The following is a 9,794-nucleotide window of genomic DNA, read 5'->3' as shown; positions in this document are numbered from 1 at the left end:
AGGCTCCAAATCTGTTCAATGGAGCTAAGCCCAGTCCACTGTCACTGGGCTGTCCCCTATGCAAAATTCCCACGAGGGTGCTGGGCACACGGGCAACCATCTCAGAGAGCAATTGCTGAGAGTACGCATTTGTGCCACCATATCCAGCTTACAAATACTTAAAAATACAAACCTTTTAAGGGCTGGCTAGATGGCTGAGTGGGTAAAAGCAACTGCTTTTAAGCTGAAGGACCAGAGTTCGATTCCTGGAATCCACAATGGTCAAAGGACCTGCAAATTGTCCCCTGACCTGCACACGTTTGATGCGACATGTTCACAGACAAAAAACAAATAAGATGTTATTTATTTATTGATTGATTTAAATTCAGGAGCTGTTTCCCCCTGGTGTTTTCCAAGTGGAATCTCCACCCAAGGCTGAGGCAGACTGGAGAAGCCCTGGTACGCTGCGACTGTCCTCTTTGCAGGCTCTGACCTCCAGCCCGGGTGGCCCAGGCCTAAGCGTTAATGCGCCGGATGAGTCTGAACAAAGCAGGCGTGGGAACCGTTGCTCCATGGAAGCCTGGGATGGGCTGAGGCTCAGCAGCTGTGGCTACGACCACAGCAAACGGGACCCTGGCCGGCGATGGTCACTGTGTTCGCGCTGAGACTTGAGAACTCAGCAGGCAAAGAGTGGCCTTGGTGGGAGCCGGAGAAGCGCTGGCGACAAGCTCACTGGTGGGACCTTCGTCTCACTGTAGCTCGCTCGGCGGTGGGAGCCTAGCTGAGCCCAGGGAAAGAAACATTGGGTGTGAAGGAAAAGGGTCGCCCCGAGGGGGCTCAGGGACCCTGGGTTGCTCCTAGGCATTGATCCTCCAGCCGCAGACCTTTCTCATCTAGGCGGCCTTGAGGGCGAGCTGCAGGCGCGGGGCGCCGCCTGGTGGCTCTGTTTGAGAGATGCAGGCCTCTCGAGGGGCTGGGAAATCCTGGACAGTGATGCCCCAAGGTCTAGAACTGCTGAAGGGCTCAGGACAACCCCACGGGTCAGAGCAGTAGAGCCGTGAAGGTGCGTTTAGGAAGCCCCTCCTTCTACGCCATCGCCATCACCCCTGCAGGGGACTCCTCCAGACCTACGCAGCAGAGGTCCTCTCTGCCTCGAGATCTCCCAGGACTGATTTTCTGCGCTCCAGTACCCCCAACACGACCTCTATTCCCAAATACCTTCTTCTGGATCAAGTGTAGCTGTGCTGGGGCCAGTTTCCTAAGCTGTAGGACACATTTTCTGTTCTCCCTGTCTCGGGGGTGTTGACTAACAGGTATGTGTCACCACCCTCAGTTTATGGGGAACCCAGGGCTCGGGCGTGCTTGCAGCCACTCTCCCAATCCTTGCACAGTGCTGTGTTCAACAAGGCTTACGGGCTTTGAGCCTGTGACGTCAGAGGACTGCAGCAACTAGGCTGCACCCCGAAAGCTGGGAGATGCTGGACTGGGGTGACAGGCAGTGCAGATCAGTGGCAGTAGCTGGCCCCTAGGTCTTCACTCTGTGATCCATATGATCCTAGACCTAGGACAAGCACTGCCCACCCCTACCCCTTCCCCGGACTTCTCTCCTCTCCTCTCCTCCACCTGCACGAGTGTGTCCCTTCAGGCATAGAGAGGAGGCCAAGAGCATCACAGGTGAGGGCTGGGATTCTGGATGACCTCTGTGACCTCATAAGGTATTTATATTACTGACTCCACTGAGCTTCATAGGAGGCCCATTTTACAGATCAGTATACTGAGGCGCGGAGAGATGGATGCTTTCCCAGGTCTGATCATGAACCAACTGGAAGACACTTCTGAGGGGAAAACATGGTGATTGCTGGGGTTCACGTTGGTTACACAGACATGGTGGGACCTGGGGAATAAAATCAGTGTTCACGTATCAAGCATATTGAACCTGCCTATTCTCGGCATCCTGCGGGGGGGGGGGGGTGTCTAAAACTAAGCTAAGATCATTAGGGTCTGTGGATGGGGGCCTGAAGGAAGCACAGCAAGGCTGTTACACACCCTCGTAGAGTCACAGCACAGAGATGGAGCACCCGTGGGGAGGGTGGGCTCAGGGTGCCAGGGGAGGTAGCAAGGCAGAGAGGGGGGCATTTCCCCTGGCTTTGCTGGAGTCCATCCCTCCCTTCTGTTCTGATCGCCTCTGTCTGGGCTGCAGCTCAAGCCTCGCTCACCACCAGGTTCCATCTCCTACCCCAGAGACCCTCTCCGCAGCCAACCCTGCTCAGAGATCAGCTGTGGGCAACCAGTGTTTCCAGAGGAGGGACCACAGGGCGCCTGTCCTAGGAACTGCCTCATGGGAACAGGGCCTCCCCTCCAGTCTGCCAGCAAGGCCTCTCCCGCTAGGACTGCCAGGCTCACCCAGTGTCCTCTGAGAACTAAGTAGACAGCATCAAAGGATGAGCCATGATGCCCTGCCTCCAGGTGGCATTCTGCAGATGTCTAGGACTACAGTGGCCACCAGAAGTCTAGGTGCCCCTGATGGGAGCCTGCTCCTTCGGCCCCTTCATACCCTGTAAGTATTCAGTCTCCTCCTTGGGTTTCTGTCTCTTCCCCAAGTCCTGTCTGTCTATACACTCTTTCTGCTACGTCTGCCTGGGGCTCTGTCTCTCTGACTCTCTGACACTGTCCTCTGTCTCAGGGGCCCTCCTTTTGGTTTTCTTTTACTAGCCCCTTCCCCAGGTCCCTTGGGAACCTTCCCCCTCCTCTGGCTTTCCTAGTGCCACTCCTTCCTGGGCCTCCTTCCCACAGCTATTTCCTGTTCTGCAGAGGCAGAGAACAGCCCCCCCCCCCCCCCATGCAGGCTAGGCCTAATATCTTAATGCAAGGCCATTACTCACCCAGTGTCCAGGCAGGGCAGGCCTCTCCCCTCCTCGTTTGTCATCCAGAGTGAAGCCTCTGTGCTTGTTCCCCTGGGACCAGATTAAGGGACTGACAGGCTGGATGAGCAAATTTAGTCGCAGCACGCCCCCATCCCCTCACTCCTTCAGCCTCAGCCTCCCGTGCTCTGGGTACCCCGAACCGTGGCGCCAGCTTTTGGTAGGAGGGTCTGGAAACAGTTTTATTTCTGCTTCTGTTCCTCCAGTGTCTAGTAAGAGGTGAGGCATACAGGCCTGTGCTTCTGAGGAGGGGAGGTGACAAAAAGCTGGGTCCACAGTAGTCTGGACTTCTGTGGGCTGGTGAGCATTGGATAAAAGTGCAACTAGTGCTGATGGTCCTTAGAGCCCGCCAGCCCTTCCTGTTTGAAGCCTGGAATTCATTCATGCTCTGTGAAAGGTACTGTTACTATGCCTGCTTTACACAGGCTCAGAGAGGCTGTGTGACTTGTCTCCACACAGGGGAGTTTATCTGTCAGGCTCACTGCTTTGTACCTTTGTCAGTTTTTTAACGCTGCCTGTGGGAGAGGGCCAAGTGTACCATCATTTTACACAGAGCCATCTCAGTGGTTTTGCCCTACCATAGCCCTGCCCTGAACTGTTCTTTCTTGCCAAGGAAAGAGCACTGTCTATACTGTTGGCCAATACCAGTCATAGATGCAGAAGTGTGAGGCTTCCTAACCTGACCTGTCTTACCATGCTGCGGCATCTGAAGGAGGCGGGTCACCTCCTCATGAAGGGTTCTTGATCTGCAACACACTGCCCAGTGTCTCACTCCTTAGAACCTGCTGCCTGGACCCCAGAAACTAGAGCCCAGAGCCCAGAGCTGAAAGCCAAAGGTTGCCCCCATGTGAGGGTGGGGAAGGAGCCAGGAAGCCCACCTGGAGCCTTCCTGTTTCTGTCTGGACAACAACTCTTTCCACCTTCCCCATCAGCCTAGTTCCCATAGTAACCACCAGTTTGCTGTCTCCTAGCAACTAAGTGGTCCTTGGAGGGGGAGGCTGAGCAGCAAAGTGACTGACATTTAAGGCCAGAGCATTTGAGTTCAAATCCAAGCCATGGCATACTGTAGCTGCCGAGGTCTTTGGCCAGCCACTTACCCTCCCCGAACCTCTGCTTTCCCATCTGTGAAGTGGGGAGGCTATTGCTCAAGGATCAGTCATTTAGCCAAGACTCTGAAACCGTGAAGGGCTACACAAAGGTGGGAGGAGGGGGTGAATGAAGGAGGGCTGCTGGTAAGCGCTCGACCCTGGCAGAAACCGACTGAGCTCGAGTGTGGGTTCCAGGTAGGAGCCTTTTGTATGGGGGAGCCTCTTCAACGCACAACGCCTGTTTGCTGCATCCTGCAGCCTCACTCAGGCCCTCTGGCCCTTCTGATCAGCTCACACAGATGGGCATGGCAGCCCTGGCCATCCTCGGGCAGAGGCAATCAGCCCACCCCAGTGTTTGGGGGTCACCGGGGAGGGGAACGATCACACACTTCCGGGCTGGGAAATTAGCTGTGCTTTTTGGCTTCTGTACCTTTGCGGGGGAGGAGGGGAATGGAGGATGTCAACATGAGCGGCTCCTGCAGAGGGGTGTGACTAGGCAGCCGTGGGGGTGCTCTGGCAGGTGCGCAGTTAGGACAGGAAGTGTTCCTCTAACCCTGGTTCTTGGAGCCTGGTCCTCAGACAGACCCTGGGGGCGCCTGGCCCCAGGTCCTCACGGTGCAGGGGGAGGGAAGGTTGAGTGGGACATTGACCTACATTCACACATCACTGCGTCTCCCGCACCAGCTTAGGTGAGGCCCCCTAAGCGGCCCTCCAGTCTGAGCCTCCCCGTACCTTGCCCAGCCCCCTCCCAGGGGCCAGGGCTGAGGTCGCTGCGGCAGCTCGGGCCGCCTGATTCAATTAACTAATTCCCGACAAGACAGATGTGCAATTCTGCGTCGCCTGCCATTAGGCGGAGATGGAGCACCCTGCGGGGGGGGGGGGAGGGGAGGAGGGGAAGAGAGCGGCGGGGGCGGGGCAGTGACATCACGGTCCGAGGCTGACGTCACTGGCGCCAGTCGAGGTGTCCCGCAGCGACCTAGCAGGCCCAAATGTATCACTTTGTAGTGAGCCAGCGCCTATTTCCTACTCAAGTCTAGGTTTCAGGGCCTCCGGGATCTACAGTGAGTCCATGATTGGGCCCAACTGGGCTGACACCTAAGAGTGCCTCCTCTTCTCACCACCCTGAGCGGTTGAATTTGCTGCTGTCTCCGCTCACCGGAAACCACCCCCCATCCCCCCAATATCTCTTACTTTGGATAGTAAGCTTTTTGTGGGCACTGCTGGTGACCCGGGGTAAGGGCTCTCTCTCTCTTCCTCTTTCTCTCTCTCTGTGGTGTGTACATCGAGGCATGCACACACGTGTGTACACGGTCCTATACCTGTAAGAAATTTTTTTAACACCCACAGCGGGGAGGGGACATGCTCACACACAAGCACAAGCCAGGCGTTTCCCCAGCTACCTGCAAGCCCTGAGTCGGACTAGGCTAGAGCTTTGCAAAAGCCTAAAAGATGAAACTCAGCTTTCCTCTGCCAGACTCTAAGGAGCATTAGAGTCCAGGTTGGGGAAGGGGCAGGCGGGGGGGAGGGGAGCCTTGTCAAGGACACTAGCAAGGAAAGGGAGGGAAAAAAAATGAAGTGGAAGAAATAAAATCAAAAGGCTTTTAAGGCTGCTCTCCCCAAGCAGTTGATGTCTTGGCTGCGATTGCCAGCAATGAAATATTGTGCTCTCTGATCGCTTAATGCACGGAGCCCAGCAGCCCCCTCCCCACCGCCTGTGGAGGCACCTCCCCTCCCTGCTCTGCAGCCCCCTCTATCTCCTCCCCCCCTGGCAAAGCAGCCTCCTTGCTCCTAGAAGGGCCCAGGGTGTGAGGTGCAGCGCACACCTTGGCACTGCCCTTGGACCAGCCCTGGAAAGCCACGGCTTGTTGGGGACCTTGCCCACAGCCTAGGCGGGAGAGAAGCCCAGTTCCCGGCTAGGCCACTAATGCTCTCTCCCTGCAGTGTGCTGGCCTGGGGGATGTTTTGAGATGTGAGGGCATACCTTCAGACGGAGGAAAGAAGAAATCAGGACCTCTTTGTGGCATGGTGATGTGGGGTTGAGGCACGGGGGCACTGTTGAGTTAGGTGGATGACAGGTGGGTGGCTGGCTGAAGGGGGTCCTGGCCTGATTCCTCGGTGACAGTTAGAAGGCCTGGCTTTAAGCCTCAGCTCTTCCAAGTCCCATCACTTTCTGGCCATATGACCTTGAGCAAGCACAGTGCCTCATGCCTAAGTCCCACATTAGGAAGGATGGAGAAAATAATAGAAATGGCCTCATAGGGTTATGGAGGATTAAAAGAGGAAAATATATGCAAAGTGCTTAGCACAGGAGGGGCCTGTAAGTGGGGTAATTATCCCTGTAATCTCCCCAATGGCTCCACCTCCCCTTACTGGACTATGAGGCCTCAGCCTGGAGCAGGCAGAGAGGTGGGAATGCCTGCAGCCCCTTCTCTTCCCATCCTCCTCAGCTCTCCCACCCCACCCTACCCTCAGGCAACTGTTCACTCTGTGTGCCTTTCTGTCAGGGCCGCCAAATTGGCCAAATCTCCGTAATGCTAAAAAATTGGTCCATTAGCTGGCAGGGAACATTGACAGCGTGAGTATGACTGCTGTAGCCTCCAGGGTGTGTGGTGAGGGTGGTGGGGGCACCAGGGTTTCTTCAGGGGGCGGGCAGCTGCGTGTGCCTGTGAACATGTGTGTGTGTGTGTGTCTCAGCCCTTGCCACAGTCTCAGTGTCTGACGTGCTGACGTGAGCATTTCATCACCTTGCATAAATCCCACAGTTCCCTGAGAGGGATTCCCATGAAGCTGGTGAGGTATTGAGGCTCAGAGACAAGGAAAGCGAGTGTTGGCAGAGGACTCATTTCCTAGCCTCAGGTTCTTCCGGCTTCCAAGAGGCCCTTCCCCAGGTTTCAGTGGTCCCCAAACACACCCTAAGCTGGTTCCTAAGTCTGCCTTGCTAGCCTTTCTCCTAGCCCTGTCCCTCCTGGAAGCAGGTACTGTCTAGACATAGCACCCACACTGGCCCATTGCCTGGCCTCCCTCAGTGGCTCCTCTCCGCCCTCCTTGACAGCAACCTCCTTCAGATCTCAGTAAATCAGGGGAGATCTTGTTCCTATTTTCAGATGAAGATATCAAGCCTTGAAGAAGCGAAGTAACCTGTTCACAGCTAGCAAGTGGAGGTGCTGGGACTTCAACTAGAATATTCTCACCCTGGAGCCAGAGCTGTCAGTCAGTTTTCTCCAGTGATGGAGTGCTCGCTCGCTTGGAGGATCAGAACCCACTTGGGGAGGAGCTTTATCACAAGACAGTCTCTATCCATTCTTTCCATGGGACACACTGGGGACACAAAGACACACAGACCCTTCCTAGTCCGCAGGCCAAACCGCTGCACACTACAGCAGCATCCCCGTTCTACACAGAGACCTAGAGAGTTCCCCAGCCTCTTTCCTCCATTCCTGGACCACTTACCTCTAAGGGCACAGAGCTACCAAGGTAGACAGGAGGATCCAAGGGTTGTCATTCTTGCATTTCAGAGGGGAGCAGCTGCTACTGAGCCTCAGGACCCCTGTTTCTTACTCTATCATCCCTCTAGTTTCCCAAATACTCCCATCCCAGTACTTCCAGAAAATCATCGCAGGGTACTAAGGACTGCACTAGATGCTGAAGGATGCAAGTGCTCTCGTGACTCTCGGAGTGATCAGTATGCCAAGGACAGTGGGCAGGTGAGGCTGAAGGCTGAAGGCAGGCAGGTTGGGAGAAAAGAGTTTTCTCTTGGCCATAATCTATCAATGGCTATTGCCTGGCTGGGCTGTCACATACCCTCTGACCTCACTGGACTGGCTGATCATGCTCCCTGATAGGCTGAAACCAGAGCACTTACAGAGAGGATCTCTCATGATGGAAGTCTGGTCCCCATTACAGGAGACATGAATGGATTTGCTTTACCTCTCTGCTCTCTCTATGTGAGGATAGAGCAGGAAGATTGTCATCCAGAGCCAGGAACAGGTCCCCACCAGAACTTGACTGTGCCAGCCCCTGACCTACACTCCCAGCCTCCCAAACTTAGGAAACACCAGGCCAACCATGTTTGCTACAACCATCCCAACTAGACACAGAAATCCTCAGCTTGGCCACCACTGAGGCTAGGTGCCTCCTAGAGCTAGTCATGGCTCAGAGAATGAGGGAACATGGGGTGGTCTGGTTTCCATTGTGCTGGAGACAAAACTGGAATTCAGGACTGGGAAAACGGCTCAGCTGGTAAATTGCATGCTATGTAGACACGAGGACTGACTGGAGTTCAGTTCTCTAGGACCCATGTTAAAAAACAAAACCAAAAGCAGGAACAGCACTGAGTGCCTGCCATCCCAGTGCTGAAGAACGAGAGCCTCTGTCTAAAAAATAAGTTGGAGGGGCTAGATGGCTCAGTAGTTAAAGAGCACTTGTCGCTCTTGCAGAAGGCCCGGTTCTGTTCCTGGCACCCACATGCTGGCTCACAACCATTCATAATTCCAGTTCCAGGAGATGATGCATTCTTCTGACCTCCACTGGCACCAAACATGCCCACTGTTCATGCACATACATGCAGTCAGACACCCACGCATACAAAATAAGTAAGGACATACGACAACAACAAAATAAAATAGCAAGCGACTGGGGAGAACCCCTGACTCCAGCCTCTGGTTTGTACAGGAGTGCATTTGTACCTCACCTCTAAAACAGACAAGACTCTGGAGTTCAGCTTACATATTTTTAAAAATTATTTTAATTTTATGTGTATGAATGTTTTGTCTGAACGTATGTGAGCCACGTGCTCGCCTGCTACCTGCAGGCTTCAGAGGAGGGTGTTGGATAGTTGGGAGCCACCATGTAATTGCTGAGGCTTGAACCCAGGTCCTCTGGAAGAGCAGCAAGTGCTCTTAACCCCCGAGCCCTCTCTCCACTCCCTTCGCTTGAGTATCAGTGGCTTTTACTGGGGTCGTTCCTTCTCTGCAGCTCTAGCGAGGCACAGCTTGGGGAGGGCTGGGAGCCAAGCTGTTGAGCACTATTAAAGTGACAAGTGGCTGTCTGCTAAGAAAGCTGACCCGGACACACCCCACCTCTGCTGCTTCCTAAGTACTCCTAATGGACCTCTCCCAACCTCTCTTTTCCCTCCCCCTTGACATGGCCCAGTCCTCTGGATGGACTTAGAGTGGTGGTATGTAGCAATTATGACTTCGAACTCTGGGGTCAAGCAGTTGAGATTCAAATCCTGCCTGGTGGCTTTGGGTAGGCTCCTTGGCTGCAAGGCTCAGTTTGCCCACCTGAGAAATTAGAGTTCTGGAGATCTTATTCTGAGGATTTGGTGAGGTTAAGAAGTGCTGGGTGCCAGGTAGGCTCTGATGATGGTGGTGGCAATGACAACACTGGTGACGGGGTAGTGATGGCATGACATCGATACTGATGCCCGTGGTAGAGATGATGATGAAATCTACAAAGACAAGGATATTAGATGCGATGATGGTGTGACAGTTGTACTGATGGTGATGGAGAAGGAGACGAGGATACAGATGGGTGATGCTATACCAGGCCCATATTGAAAGGAGAAAACAGGCGGTTAGGAAGTGGAGTGGAACAGGACAAGAAACACAGAGGTGTGGTTCAGTTATGCTTGGGTCTGCCTCTCCACCAGTTAGGCCCACGGGCTGTTAACCCACTGTTTCCAGCCATCCTGGGAGAAGGCGGGGGACCTTCTGTGCTCTAGCCTGACTCTGGGTAATTGTCTTGGCTCAGTTCTGACTGTGGCCTGTGCGAGTCCTGATTCTGCTCCCCTCACAGCCTGTCAGCA

General features: G+C 54.4%; 1 long non-coding RNA gene across 1 annotated transcript; it reads right to left on the bottom strand.

Annotated features, from left to right (window-relative positions):
• Positions 1-374: 374 nt before the first annotated feature.
• On the bottom strand, positions 375-3,254 carry LOC132647996 (uncharacterized). The gene is made up of 3 exons (XR_009586320.1): positions 2,862-3,254; positions 1,712-1,873; positions 375-756 (listed from the first exon to the last, which is right to left on the bottom strand). It is a non-coding gene; the product is annotated as an uncharacterized LOC132647996 (long non-coding RNA).
• Positions 3,255-9,794: the final 6,540 nt, after the last annotated feature.

This window comes from Meriones unguiculatus, chromosome 15 (genome assembly GCF_030254825.1).
Source record: "Meriones unguiculatus strain TT.TT164.6M chromosome 15, Bangor_MerUng_6.1, whole genome shotgun sequence".
NCBI classification, from domain to species: domain Eukaryota; kingdom Metazoa; phylum Chordata; class Mammalia; order Rodentia; family Muridae; genus Meriones; species Meriones unguiculatus.
The sequence above is the reverse complement of the archived record's forward strand: the minus strand, read 5'-3'. Positions and strand labels throughout refer to the sequence as shown.